At 41.8% G+C, this 15,544-nt stretch overlaps 1 protein-coding gene across 17 annotated transcripts in view; it reads right to left on the reverse strand.

Annotated features, from left to right (window-relative positions):
• The window catches only part of MEF2A (myocyte enhancer factor 2A), a 204,659-nt gene that overhangs the window by 137,680 nt on the left and 51,435 nt on the right, over positions 1 to 15,544 (reverse strand). The gene's annotated exons all lie outside the window — the stretch shown is intronic.

Below are 15,544 nucleotides of genomic sequence, written 5' to 3' on the forward strand. Positions count from 1 at the left end.
AATCAGGAGTGCCAGGCTCATCAATAACCTCAGATATGCAGATGACACCACCCTTACAGCAGAAAGTGAAGAAGAACTAACAAGCCTCTTGATGAAAGTGAAAGAGAGTGAAAAAGATGGCTTAGAGCTCAACATTCAGAAAACTAAGATCGAGGGGAGGAGCCAAGATGGCGGAGGAGTAGGAAGGGGAGACCACTTTCTCTCTTACAAATTCATCAAAAGAATAACTGAACGCAGAGCAAACTTCGCAAAACAACTTCTGATCGCTAGCTGAGGTCATCAGGCGCCCAGAAAAGCAGCCCACTGTCTTCGAAAGGAGGTAGGACAAAATATAAAAGATAAAAAGAGAGACAAAAGAGCTAAGGATGGAGATCCGTCCCGGGAAGGGAGTCTTAGGCGGCATTGCTTGGGGTAGGGTCCGGGCCTGAGTGCCCTGAGGACAATCGGAGGGAGCTTCTGTGAGTTGCCAACTTGAACTGTGGGAGACCAAAAGAGAGAGAGAAAATTAACCGGCCCGAACACACTGCTGGCCGTTCGCAGAACAAAGAGACCGAGAAAGTCCAGAGAAGAGCTCGCAGGCTGCGGACCGGCCCAGCCCCGCCGGAGGCAGGAGGCAGGGGGGAGGGGAAGGTCACGGCGAGACACAGGGCGCAGGCACCCGACCGGCGCGGGCGGGACTGGGGCTGGGGACGCGGAGGGCAGAAGGCGCGCGCACCCGACTGGCGCCAGCGGAAACTGAAACTGGGTCCGTGGAAGGGAGTGGGTGCGCCACACCTGGGGAGAGTGCGCCCATCAAGCCCCTGGCTGCCTGGACCGCTCTGACGGGGAAGGCACAGAGAGCAGGCGCAGCTTTTTGTTCCCTGCTTTTGTGGAACACCTGAGGGCTGGAACCTCGCGCAGCGAGGGGCGCGCTCCATATAGAACAGCCGGGAGCCTGAGCAGCGCAGACGGAGAAAGCAGCGTCAGCCCCTCCCCGCAGCGCCAGCCCCTCCCTGCAGCGCCAGCCCCTCCCCGTAGAGCGATGGAACTAGCTACCTGAATAAGAGTCCACCTCCGCCCGCCTGTGTCAGGGCGGAAATGAGGCTCTGAAGAGACCGGCAAACAGAAGCCAAATAAACAAAGGGAACCGCTTCAGAAGGGACTGGTGCAACAGATTAAAATCCCTGTAGAAAACACCGACTACACCGGAAGGGGCCTGTAGATATCGAGAAGTGTAAGCTGGAACGAGGAGCTATCTGAAACTGAGCCGAACCCACACTGACGCAACAGCTCCAGAGAAACTTCTAGATATATTTTTACTTTTTTTTTTCTTTTTTCTCTTTGATTTTCCTTTAAAATTCCCTATTACTCCCCCATTACTCCTTAACTTTCATTTTCATAGATTTTTACGATTTTTTTAATTAGGGAAAAAAAATTTTTTTTTTGTTTCTTTTTTTTCTTTCCTTTTTCTCTTCTATTTTCTATTTTTCTTTTTCTCTTATTTCTTTTAAAGTCCTCTAGTACTCCTCTACTACTCCTTAATTTTCATTTTCAATACACTATAACCTAAAAAAAAAAAAAAAGAAGAGAAGCCCTATTTTTAAACCGAAGATTATTCTCTCCCAATCTTGACTCTCTGTTTTCTACTTCAGAACACCTCTATTTCCTCCTTTCCCCTTCTCTTCCCAATCCAATTCTGTGAATCTTTGTAGGTGACTGGGCTACGGAGAACACTCTGGGAACAGACAGCTGCGTAGATCTGTCTCTCTCCTCTTGAGTCCCCCTTTTTCTCCTCCTGCTCATCTCTATCTCCCTCCTCCCTCTCCTCTTCTTCATGTAACTCTGTGAACCTCTCTGGGTATGCCTAACAGGGGAGAATCTTTTCGCCATTAACCTAGAAGTTTTCTTATCAGTGCTGTATAGCTGGAGAAGTCCTGAGACTACAGGAAGAATAAAACTGAAATCCAGAGGCAGGAGACTTAAGCCCAAAACCTGAGAACACCAGAAAACTCCTGACTACACGGAACTTTAAGTAATAAGTGACCGTCCAAAAGCCTCCATACCTACACTGAAACCAACCACCGCCCAAGAGCCACTAAGTTTTAGAGCAAGACATACCACGCAAATTCTCCAGCAACGCAGGAACATAGCCCTGAACGTCAACATACAGGCTGCCCAAGGTCACACTTAACACAAAGACCCATCTCAAAACTCATTACTGGGCACTCCATTGCTCTCCAAAGAGAAGAAATCAAGTTCCATGCACCAGAACACTGACGCAAGCTTCCCTAACCAGGAAATCTTGACAAGCCAATCGTCTAACCCCACCCACTGGGTAAATCCTCCACAATAAAAAGGAACCACAGACCTCCAGAATACAGAAAGCCCACTCCAGATACAGCAATCTAAACAAGATGAAAAGGCAAAGAAATACCCAACAGGTAAAGGAACATGAAAAATGCCCACCAAGTCAAACAAAAGAGGAGGAGACAGGGAATCTACCTGAAAAAGAATTTAGAATAATGATAATAAAAATGATCCAAAATCTTGAAAACAAAATGGAGTTACAGATAAATAGCCTGGAAACAAAGATTGAAAAGATACAAGAAATGTTTAATAAAGACCTAGAAGAAATAAAAAAGAGTCAATTTGAATAATACAATGGAATGAGATCAAAAACACTTTGGAGGGAACCAAGAGTAGAATAACGGAGGCAGAAGATAGGATAAGTGAGGTAGAAGATAAAATGGTGGAAATAAATGAAGCAGAGAGGAAAAAAGAAAAAAGGATCAAAAGAAATGAGGACAACCTCAGGGACCTCTGGGACACTGTGAACCGCCCCAACATTCGAATCATAGGAGTTCCAGAAGAAGAAGACAAAAAGAAAGGCCATGAGAAAATACTCGAGGAGATAATAGCTGAAAACTTCCCTAAAATGGGGAAGGAAATAGCCACCCAAGTCCAAGAAACCCAGAGAGTTCCAAACAGGATAAACCCAAGGCGAAACACCCCAAGACACATATTAATCAAACTAACAAAGATCAAACACAAAGAACAAATATTAAAAGCAGCAAGGGAAAAACAACAAATAACACACAAAGGGATTCCATAAGGATAACAGCTGATCTATCAATAGAAACCCTCCAGGCCAGAAGGGAATGGCAGGACATACTGAAAGTAATGAAAGAGAATAACCTACAACCTAGATTACTGTATCCAGCAAGGATCTCATTCAGATATGAAGGAGAATTCAAAAAGCTTTACAGACAAGCAAAAGCTGCGAGAATTCAGCACCACCAAACCAGCTCTTCAACAAATGCTAAAGGATCTTCTCTAGACAGGAAATGCAGAAAGGTTGTATAAACGTGAACCCAAAACAACAAAGTAAATGGCAACGGGACCACACCTATCAATAATTACCCTAAATGTAAATGGGTTGAATGCCCCAACCAAAAGACAAAGATTGGCTGAATGGATACAAAAACAAGACCCCTATATATGCTGTCTACAAGAGACCCACCTCAAAACAAGAGACACATACAGACTAAAAGTGAAGGGCTGGAAAAAAATATTTCACGCAAACGGAGACCAAAAGAAAGCAGGAGTCGCAATACTCATATCAGATAAAATAGACTTTCAAAAAAAGGTGTGAAAAGAGACAAAGAAGGACACTACATAATGATCAAAGGATCAATCCAAGAAGAAGATATAACAATTATAAATATATATGCACCCAACATAGGAGCACCGCAATATGTACAGCAAACACTAACGAGTATGAAAGAGGAAATTAATAGTAACACAATAATAGTGGGAGACTTTAATACCACACTCACAACTATGGATAGATCAACTAAACAGAAAATTAACAAGGAAACACAAACCTTAAATGACACAATGGACCAGCTAGACCTAATTGACATCTATAGGACATTTCACCCCAAAACAATCAACTTCACCTTTTTCTCAAGTGCACACGGAACCTTCTCCAGAATAGATCACATCCTGGGCCATAAATCTAGTCTTGGAAAATTCAAAAAAATTGAAATCATTCCAGTCATCTTTTCTGACCACAGTGCAGTAAGATTAGATCTCAATTACAGGAAAAAAATTGTTAAAAATTCAAAACATATGGAGGCTAAATAACACGCTTCTGAATAACCAACAAATCATAGAAGAAATCAAAAAAGAAATCAAAATATGTATAGAAATGAATGAAAATGAAAACACAACAACCCAAAACCTATGGGACACTGTAAAAGCAGTGCTAAGGGGAAGGTTCATAGCATTACAGGCTTACATCAAGAAACAAGAAAAAAAGCCCAAATAAATAACCTAACTCTACACCTAAAGCAATAGAGAAGGAAGAAATGAAGAACCCCAGGGTTAGCAGAAGGAAAGAAATCTTAAAAATCAGGGCAGAAATAAATGCAAAAGAAACTAAAGAGACCATAGCAAAAATCAACAAAGCTAAAAGCTGGTTTTTTGAAAAAATAAACAAAATTGACAAACCATTAGCAAGACTCATTAAGAAACAAAGAGAGAAAAACCAAATTAACAAAATTAGAAATGAAAATGGAGAGATCACAACAGACAACACTGAAATACAAAGGATCATAAGAGACTACTACCAGCAGCTCTATGCCAATAAAATGGACAACTTGGATGAAATGGACAAATTCTTAGAAAAGTATAACTTTCCAAAACTGAACCAGGAAGAAATAGAAGATCTTAACAGACCCATCACAAGCACGGAAATTGAAACTGTAATCAGAAATCTTCCAACAAACAAAAGCCCAGGACCAGATGGCTTCACAGCTGAATTCTACCAAAAATTTAGAGAAGAGCTAACACCTATCTTACTCAAACTCTTCCAGAAAATTGCAGATGAAGGTAAGCTTCCAAACTCATTCTATGAGGCCACCATCACCCTAATTCCAAAACCTGACAAAGATGCCACAAAAAAAGAAAACTACAGGCCAATATCACTGATGAACATAGATGCAAAAATCCTTAACAAAATTCTAGCAAACAGAATCCAACAACATATTAAAAAATCATACACCATGACCAAGTGGGCTTTATCCCAGGAATGCAAGGATTCTTTAATATCCGCAAATCAATCAATGTAATACACCACATTAACAAATTGAAAGATAAAAACCATATGATTATCTCAATAGATGCAGAGAAAGCCTTTGACAAAATTCAACACTCATTTATGATTAAAACTCTCCAAAAAGCAGGAATAGAAGGAACATACCTCAACATAATAAAAGCTATATATGACAAACCCACAGCAAGCATCACCCTCAATGGTGAAAAATTGAAAGCATTTCCCCTGAAATCAGGAACAAGACAAGGGTGCCCACTCTCACCACTACTATTCAACATAGTGTTGGAAGTTTTGGCCACAGCAATCAGAGCAGAAAAAGAAGTAAAAGGAATCCAGATAGGAAAAGAAGAAGTGAAACTCTCACTGTTTGCAGATGACATGATCCTCTACATAGAAAACCCTAAAGTCACCACCAGAAAACTACTAGAGCTAATGAATGAATATAATAAAGTTGCAGGATATAAAATTAATACACAGAAATCCCTTGCATTCCTATACACTAACAATGAGAAAACAGAAAGAGAAATTAAGGAAACAATACCATTCACCATTGCAACAAAAAGAATAAAATACTTAGGAGTATATCTACCTAAAGAAACAAAAGACCTATACATAGAAACTATAAAACACTGATGAAAGAAATCAAAGAGGACACAAACAGATGGAGAAACATACCGTGTTCATGGATTGGAAGAATCAATATTGTCAAAATGGCTATTCTACCCAAAGCAATCTATAGATTCAATGCAATCCCTATCAAGCTACCAACGGTATTTTTCACAGAACTAGACCAAATAATTTCACAATTTGTATGGAAATACAAAAAACCTCGAATAGCCAAAGTAATCTTGAGAAAGAAGAATGGAACTGGAGGAATCAACCTGCCTGACTTCAGACTCTACTACAAAGCCACAGTCATCAAGACAGTATGGTACTGGCACAAAGACAGAAATATAGATCAATGGAACAGAATAGAAAGCCCAGAGATAAATCCACGAACCTATGGACACCTTATCTTTGACAAAGGAGGCAAGGATATACAATGGAAAAAAGACAACCTCTTTAACAAGTGGTGCTGGGAAAACTGGTCAACCACTTGTAAAAGAATGAAACTAGAACACTTTCTAACACCATACACAAAAATAAACTCAAAATGGATTAAAGATCTAAATGTAAGACCAGAAACTATAAAACTCCTAGAGGAGAACATAGGCAAAACACTCTCCGACATAAATCACAGCAAGATCCTCTATGACCCACCTCCCAGAATATTGGAAATAAAAGCAAAACTAAACAAATGGGACCTAATGAAACTTAAAAGCTTTTGCACTACAAAGGAAACTATAAGTAAGGTGAAAAGACAGCCCTCAGATTGGGAGAAAATAATAGCAAATGAAGAAACAGACAAAGGATTAATCTCAAAAATATACAAGCAACTCCTGCAGCTCAATTCCAGAAAAATAAATGACCCAATCAAAAAATGGGCCAAAGAACTAAACAGACATTTCTCCAAAGAAGACATACAGATGGCTAACAAACACATGAAAAGATGCTCAACATCACTCATTATTAGAGAAATGCAAATCAAAACCACAATGAGGTACCATTACACGCCAGTCAGGATGGCTGCTATCCAAAAGTCTACAAGCAATAAATGCTGGAGAGGGTGTGGAGAAAAGGGAGCCCTCTTACACTGTTGGTGGGAATGCAAACTAGTACAGCCGCTATGGAAAAAACAGTGTGGAGATTTCTTAAAAAAACTGGAAATAGAACTGCCATATGACCCAGCAATCCCACTTCTGGGCATACACACTGAGGAAACCAGATCTGAAAGAGACACGTGCACCCCAATGTTCATCGCAGCACTGTTTATAATAGCCAGGACATGGAAGCAACCCAGATGTCCATCAGCAGACAAATGGATAAGGAAGCTGTGGTACATATACACCATGGAATATTACTCAGCCATTAAAAAGAATTCATTTGAATCAGTTCTAATGAGATGGATGAAACTGGAGCCCATTATACAGAGTGAAGTAAGCCAGAAAGATAAAGAACATTACAGCATACTAACACATATATATGGAATTTAGAAAGATGGTAACGATAACCCTATATGCAAAACAGAAAAAGAGACACAGAAATACAGAACAGACTTTTGAACTCTGTGGGAGAATGTGAGGGTGGGATATTTCAAAAGAACAGCATGTATACTATCTATGGTGAAACAGATCACCAGCCCAGGTAGGATGCATGAGACAAGTGCTCGGGCCTGGTGCACTGGGAGGACCCAGAGGAATCGGGTGGAGAGGGAGGTGGGAGGGGGGATCGGGATGGGGAATACGTGTAAATCTATGGCTGATTCATATCAATGTATAACAAAACCCACTGAAATGTTGTGAAGTAATTAGCCTCCAACTAATAAAAAAAAAAAAAGAAAACTAAGATCATGGCATCCAGTCCCATCACTTCATGGCAAATAGATGGGGAAACAGTGGAAACAGTGGTTGACTTTATTTTTCTGGGCTCCAAAATAACTGCACATGGTGATTGCAGCCATGAATTTAACAGACACTTACTACTTGCAAGGAAAGTTATGACCAACCTAGACAGCATATTAAAAAGCAGAGACATTACTTTGCCAACAAAGATCCATCTAGTCAAGGCTATGGTTTTTCCAGTGGTCATGTATGGATGTGACAGTTCGACTATAAAGAAAGCTGATCGCTGAAGAATGATGATTTTGAACTGTGGTGTTGGAGAAGACTCTTGAGAGTCCCTTGGACTCCAAGGAGATCCAACCAGTCCATCCTAAAGGAGATCAGTCCTGAGTGTTCATTGGAAGGACTGATGTTGAATCTGAAACTCCAATACTTTGGCCACCTCATGCGAAGAGCTGACTCCTTGGAAAAGACCCTGATGCTGGGAAAGATTGAGGGCAGGAGGAGAAGGGGACGACAGAGGATGAGATGGTTGGATGGCATCACCACCTGGATGGACATGGGTTTGCGTGGACTCCAGGAGTTGGTGATGGACAGGGAGGCCTGGCGTGCTGCGATTCATGGGGTGGCAAAGAGTCAGACACGACTGAGAAACTGAACTGGAACTGAACTGAATGTCTGGTTGGTTTAGCCCTCACCATTGGTTCTTGTCTCACTGTAGTGGATCACTTTTTAACGACGAATCACTTGTAGCTCAAACAGGCAGGATTTTATTAACCAGGCAGCATTAATAAGGAAAAACTAGTTACAGCTTTGTTACAACTCAAGCAGGAAGCAGGCAGTTCACCCCCCAGAGGCAACGGGAGGTCCATCCAGGAGGGAGTCCCATCCCATCTGGCTTCCCTTTTTATACTTTGTCTCCTCCCCATGAGGCCTGATTGGTTCAATTCAGTTCAGTTCAGTCGCTCAGTCGTGTCCGACTCTTTGCAACCCCATGAATCTCAGCATGCCAGGCCTCCCTGTCCATCACCAACTCCCAGAGTTTACTGCAACTCATGTCCATCAAGTCAGTGATGCCATACAGCCATCTCATCCTCTGTCGTCCCCTTCTCCTCCTGCCCCCAATCCCTCCCAGCATCAGGGTCTTTTCCAATGAGTCAACTCTTCACATAAGGTAGCCAAAGTATTGGAGTTTCAGCATCAGCATCAGTCTTTCCAATAAATATTCAGCACTGACTTCATTTAGGATTAACTGGTTAGATCTCCTTGCAGTCCAAGGGACTATCAAGAGTCTTCTCCAACACCACAGTTCAAAAGTATCAATTCTTCAGCACTCAGCTTTCTTCACAGTCCAACTCTCACATCCATATATGACCACTGGGAAAACCATAGCCTTGACTAGAAGGACCAGCCCTATGCAAATACGAGGCCTGTACTTTCCCTGGGGTCAGTTTACACCCTATGCAAACAGGGAAACTGAACCAGCATTCACCTGATTGGTTAAACGCAGAGAAAGGGCGTGTATTTTGGCATTTTTTTGGCTTAAGACTGCCACTCTGGTCCTTCACCTCCCCTTTCATTGACTTTTGTGCTGTTGTTAATTATTACGTTCAGCCTGTTTCTGCCATCTTGGACTCTTTTTCCTACTCTAACTACCTGACAATAATCATATGAAAATGAAAAGGCAGATTAACAAATGACTGTAACAAAGATAAAGCAGGATAATGGAACAGTAAACTTGTAGATTTTGATACTCAGTTCAGTCGCTTAGTCAGGTCCCACTCATTTCGACACCATGGACTCTAGCAGGCCGGGATTCCCTGTACATCACCAATTACCACAGCTTACTCAAACTCATGTCCATCAAGTCAGAGATGCCATCCAACCATCTCATCCTCAGTCATCCCCTTCCCCTCCTGCCCTCAATCTTTCCCAGCATCAGGGTCTTTTCAAATTGGTCAGTTCTTCGCATCAGGTGGCCAAAGTACTGAAGTTTCACCTTCAGTATCAGTCCTTCCAATGAATATTCAGGACTGATTTCCTTTAGGATGGACTGGTTGGATCTCCTTGCTGTCCAAGGGACTCTCAAGAGTCTTCTCCAACACCACAGTTCAAAAGCATCAGTTCTTTGGCACTCAGCTTTCTTTATAGTCCAACTCTCACATCCATACATGACTACTGGAAAAACCGTAACTTTGACAAGATGGACCTTTGTTGGCAAAATAATATCTCTGCTTTTTAATACACTGTCTAGGTTGGAATAGCTTTTCATCCAAGGAGCAGGCGTCTTTAATTTCATGGCTGCAGTCACCACCTGCAGTGATTTTGGAGGCCCCCAAATTAAAGACTGTCACTGTTTCCATTGTTTCCCCATTTATTTGCCAGGAAGTGATGGGACCAATGCCATGATCTTAGTTTTCTGAATGTTGAGCTTTTTAAGCCAACTTTTTCACTCTCCTCTTTCACTTTCATCAAGAGGCTATTTAGTTCTTCTTCACTTTCTGCTGTAAAGATGGTGTCATCTCCATATCTGAGGTTATTGATATTTCTCCTGGCAATCTTGATTCCAGCTTGTGCTTCATCCAGCCTGGCATTTCACATGATGTAGTCTGCATATAAGTTAAACAAGCAGAGTGATAATATACAGCCTTGACATACTCCTTTCCCAATTTGGAACCAGTCTGCTGGTCCACATCCAGTTCTAACTGTTGCTTCTTGACCTTCAAACAGATTTCTCAGGAGGCAGGTCAGGTGGTCTAGTAGTCCCATCTCTTTAAAAATTTTCCAGTTTATTGTAATCCACAAGTCAAAGGCTTTGGCATAGTCAATAAAGCAGATGTTTTTCTGGAACTCTCTTGCTTTTTCGATGACCCAATGGACATTGGCAATTTGATCTCTGATCCCTCTGCCTTTTCTAAATCCAGCTTGAATATCTGGAAGTGCATGGTTCACGTACTGTGGAAGCCTGGCTTGGAGAATTTTGAGCATAACTTGACTAGCGTGCAAGATGAGTGCAATTGTGCGGTAGTGTGAACATTTTTTGGCATTGCCTTTCTTTGGAACTGGAATGAAAACTGACCTTTTCCAGTCCTGTGGCCACTGCTGAGTTTTCCAAATGTGCTAGCATATTGAGTGCAGCACTTTCACAGTATCTTTTAGGATTTGAAAGAGCTCAATAGGAATTCCATGACCTCCACCAGCTTTGTTCCTAGTGATGCTTCCTAAGGCCCACTTCACTTCGCATTCCAGCAAGTCTGGCTCTAGGTGAGTGATTACACCATCACAGTTATCTGAGTCATGAAGATCTTTTTTGCATAGTTTTTCTGTGTATTTTTCCTACCTCTTCTTAATACCTTCTGCTTCTGTTAGGTTCATACCGTTTCTCTCCTTTATTATGCCCATCTATGCATGAAATGTTCCCTTGGTATCTCTAATTTTCTTGAAGGGATCTCTATAGTCTTTCCCTTTGTATTGTTTTCCTCTATTTCTTTGCATTGATCACTGAGGAAGGCTTTCTTATTTCTCCTTGCTATTTTTTGGAACTCTGCATTCAAATGAGTTTATCTTTCCTTTTCTGCTTTGCCTTTCACATCTCTTCTTTTCTTAGATATTTGTTAGGCCTCCTCAGCCAACCATTTTCCTTTTTGCATTTCTTTTTCTTGGAGATGGTCTTGACCACTGGCTCCTGTACAATGTCATGAACCTCCATCATAGTTTTTCAGGCACTCTTATCAGATCTAATCCCTTGAATCTATTTATCACTTCTACTATATAATCGTAAGGGATTTGATTTAGGTCATATCTGAACGGTCTAGTGGTTTTCCCTACTTTCTTCAATTTAAGTCAGAATTTGGCAATACAAGTTCATGATCTGAGCCACAGTCAGCTCCCGGTCTTGTTTTTGCTGGCTGTATAGAGCTTCTCGATCTTTGGCTGCAAAGAATATAATGAATCTGATTTCATTATTGACCATCTGGTGATGTCTGTGTAGAGCCATCTCTTGTGTTGCTAGAAGAGGGTGTTTGCTATGACCAGTGTGTTCTCTTGGCAAAACTCTGTTACCCTTTGCCCTGCTTCATTTTGTACTCCAAGGCCAAATTTGCCTGTTACTCCAGCTATCTCTTGACTTCCTACTTTTGCATTCCAGCCGCATATAATGAAAAGGACATCTGTTTTGGGTGTTAGTTCTAGAAGGTCTTGTAGGTCTTCAGAAAGCCATTCAAGTTCAGCTTCTTCAGCATTATTGTAGGGGTACAGACTTAGATTACTGTTATATTGAATGGTGTGGCTTGGAAACAAACAGAGATCATTCTATCATTTTTGAGATTGCATCCAAGTACTGCATTTTGGACTCTTCTGTTGATTATGAGGGCTACTCCTTTTCTTCTAAGGGATTCTTGCCCACAATAGTAGATAAAGTGGTCATCTGAGTTAAATTCACCCATTCCAGTTCATTTTAGTTCACTGATTACTAAAATGTCAATGTTCACTCTTGCTATCTCCTGTTTGATCCCCTCAATTTTCCTTGATTCATGGACCTAACATTCCAGGTTCCTATGCAATATTGCTCGTTACAGCATCAGACTCTAACTTCCATCACCAGTCACATCCATAACTGGGTGTTGTTTTTGCTCTGGCTCCGTGTCTTCATTCTTTCTGGAGTTATTTCTCCACTGATCTCCAGTAGCATATTGGGTAGCTACTGACCTAAGGAGTCATCTTTCAGTGTCCTATCTTTTTGCCTTTTCATAATGTTCATGGGGTTCTCAAGGCAAAAGTACTGAAGTGGTTTGCCATTCCCCTCTCCAGTGGACCATGTTTTGTCACAACTCTCCACCATGACCCATCCGTCTTGGGTGGCCCTACACAGCATGGCTCATAGTTTCATTGAGTTAGACAGGATGTGGTCCATGTGATCAGACTGGTTAGTTTTCTGTGATTGTGGTTTTCCTCTGTCTGCTCCCTGATGAGTATGGATAAGAGGCTTATGGGAGAGGTTTCTGATGGAGGAGACTGACTGAGGGGGAAACAGTCTTGTTCTGATGGGTGTGGCCAGACTCAGTAAATCTTTAATCCAATTTTCTGTTGATGGGCAGGGCTGTGCTCCCTCCCTATTGTTTGACCTGAGACCAAACTATGGTGGAGGTAATGAAGATAATGGCGACCTCCTTCAGAAGGTCCCATGCAGGCAGGCACTGCCCCAGTCAGTGCCCCTAACCCTGCAGCAGGCCACCGCTGACCCAGGCCTCCGCCAGAGACTCCTGGACACTCACGGGCAAGTCTGGGTCAGTCTCTTATGAGGTCACAGCTCCTTTCTCCTGGGTCCTGGTGTGCACAAGGTTTTGTTTGTGCCCTCCAAGGGTCTGTTTCTCCAGTTCTGTGTAAGTTCTCACAGCTCTTTGGTGGGGTTAATGGCGACCTCCTCCAAGAAGGCTTATGCCACACCCAGGTCTGCTGCACCCAGAGCCCCTGCCCCTGTGGCAGGTCACTGCTTACCCGTATCGCTGCAGGAGACACTTAAACACTCAAAGGCAGGTCTGGCTCAGTCCCTGTGGGGTCTCTGGTTTCTGGTCTGCAAATTCCCATCAAATTCTCAACTACTCAACCTAGGTGTCCTACAAGTAACACACCTTTCCTGCTGTGCTCCAACCAATACTCACACTGCTACCTGTAATGTTTTTAAATATCTGATTTAGGCAAATCATTCCCATTTATAAAATCTCCACTGACTCCACACTGCCTGCAAGATTAAAGCCATCATAAGATCTGGTTCCAATTCACGTCTCCAGTCATAACACAGTAGTCTGCTTCTAAGAACAGCCACTAACACTCTAGCCTAGGCCCTGCAATAGCCCACTACGTGGACTCGGCATGCATTCTTATTTCTCTCCAACCTCCTGATTTTCACTAGATCGATTTTAAAATGCAGTGATGTCACTTGCCACTGTTCTTAAGTCTAAGTCTGCACCATGCCCCAGAAAGCCCTGTCTAATCTTCTTTCCCACCGCCCTCTTTCCCTGTCACTCCTTCTCTTGCCCAGTAACCTTCTGAGCACAGACCTTTTGTACTTAGAAAGCTAACTCCTTGCTGCAAGGCCTTTACTACCAGCTTGCTATTTCTTACTAGATCTCGTCTCAAACACCTCCCCACTTACTAAGAGCCCTACATGTCTTTTATGTCTCAGGATTACGATTATTTCCTCCATGAAATGTCCCCACTATACTGGGACTTCTCATACACTTTCAGAGCATACTGTTCTCTTTTATGGCATTTACCCCAAATGTAATAAATTTTTTGTACAACATATGTTTCTTTTGTTCCCCTGCCAAACTAAGCTCAGGGAGGGACAGGATCGAGTCTGTTGTGTTTGCCCCTAAAGCCCACCGAAGTACCTGCCCAAAATGGATGTTCAATGAATAGCTGCTTAGTTAATGCATGGAGGCAATAAATCAAAGTGTAAGAAAGATTTCAGGCCCCATGCTATGAAAATTCTCTAAAGTCAACCTTTTGAAAGAAGTCAGTTGTTTTTCACTGAACTACAGGTCACTAACATTTACCCAGTATCTACATGTACCAATAGCTGTGTCAAAAATTAATGTGTGCTATCTCATTTAGTAGTCCCAATAACCTTGTGAGGTAGTTAGCATTTGCTCCATCTCCAGGGTGAAGCAACTGAGGACAAAATGGCTAGTCATCACCCAAAGTTACACCAAGGAGGCAGAGTTAAAATTCTGGCACCAATGCCATGTGCAGTACAACAATAAAGCATCATGATGGGCTAGGGGGCAGTGGGGGATAAATCAAAGATTGGGATCAACTAATATACACAGCTACGTATAAAAGAGACAAGTAATAAGAACCTACTGTATAGCACAGGGAGGGAAACAACAGCACAGCATCATCAGTAGGACAATCTAAACAGTGGCTGAAGAAAGGCTATCAGTTAAAAATGTCAGGGGGACATTTTTGGATGGGAGGGATCCATCACTAAATAAACTGAACTGCAAAATCTTCAAGGTGTGATGCAACTCCAATTTCATGAGCCTAGCATTAAGATAATTTCTTCTAAATTGTGTGTGGCTGTACAAAAGAAACCACAACACTGCACTGTGTCCTTCCTTCCTATGCCACTGAACTATCTCCTTAGTTCCAACATCAGAGGGCAATTTATCTGGAGCTATAATGGGCTGCCAAAATACAAAGGCTATGAGCAGTTATCAGTTAACTGAGAGAGTTCTGACCTCCTACAAGGTCTCCATCTGCCAATCCCTCTTATTCTGCAGTGACAACGCCCTTCCTGTTATCTGCCAAGGATATGGTTTCAAGCATTTGCAGAGGAAACTGAGCTTCTGCCTACTTCCCATTATTGACCCTGCCTCAGTGTAGCCAAGATTAAAAAAAAAAAAAATCAATAAATCAATATTCCTCCCAATCTCTGTTCTTGGAGGATTAGAGGAATCACAATTTCTGGATTACCAACGGCTACCTCAGGTGACAGAGGGTGGCCAGGTGGGTTGGGGGTGAGGAGGGTATACTTTAGAGTGAGGGTCTCTCAGTTACTATAGCTGGTTACTGTTTATGCACCAAACAATAATAGCTATATATTTCAATAAATAAATCAATAAAACTGTTCAATTTAATGCAGTGACTCTCAACTTAAATGGATATTAAATTCAACTGAGGAGCTAAAACATCTATTTTGCATGCATGAACTTACCCTGGCCCCACAAAAATCTATCAAATCATAATTGAGACTAATGTCTAAGCAAGAGTAATTTTTAAAGGTTCCACATACTATTATGTACCTATTATGATGCACATCCCTAGCTCAGAGCAACTGCTTTATTACGTTACAGCACTAAACTTCTTTCTCATTCAAACAGTGTTGGGCTATGTGTGACAGTTAAGTGACAAAATCATATAAATGAATAAAGATCTAATTGTATTATAGCTACACATTGCACTTCATACACATATTTATATTCATTTCCACAGAGAAATACCTTCT

This window comes from Cervus canadensis, chromosome 17 (genome assembly GCF_019320065.1).
Source record: "Cervus canadensis isolate Bull #8, Minnesota chromosome 17, ASM1932006v1, whole genome shotgun sequence".
NCBI classification, from domain to species: Eukaryota; Metazoa; Chordata; class Mammalia; order Artiodactyla; family Cervidae; genus Cervus; species Cervus canadensis.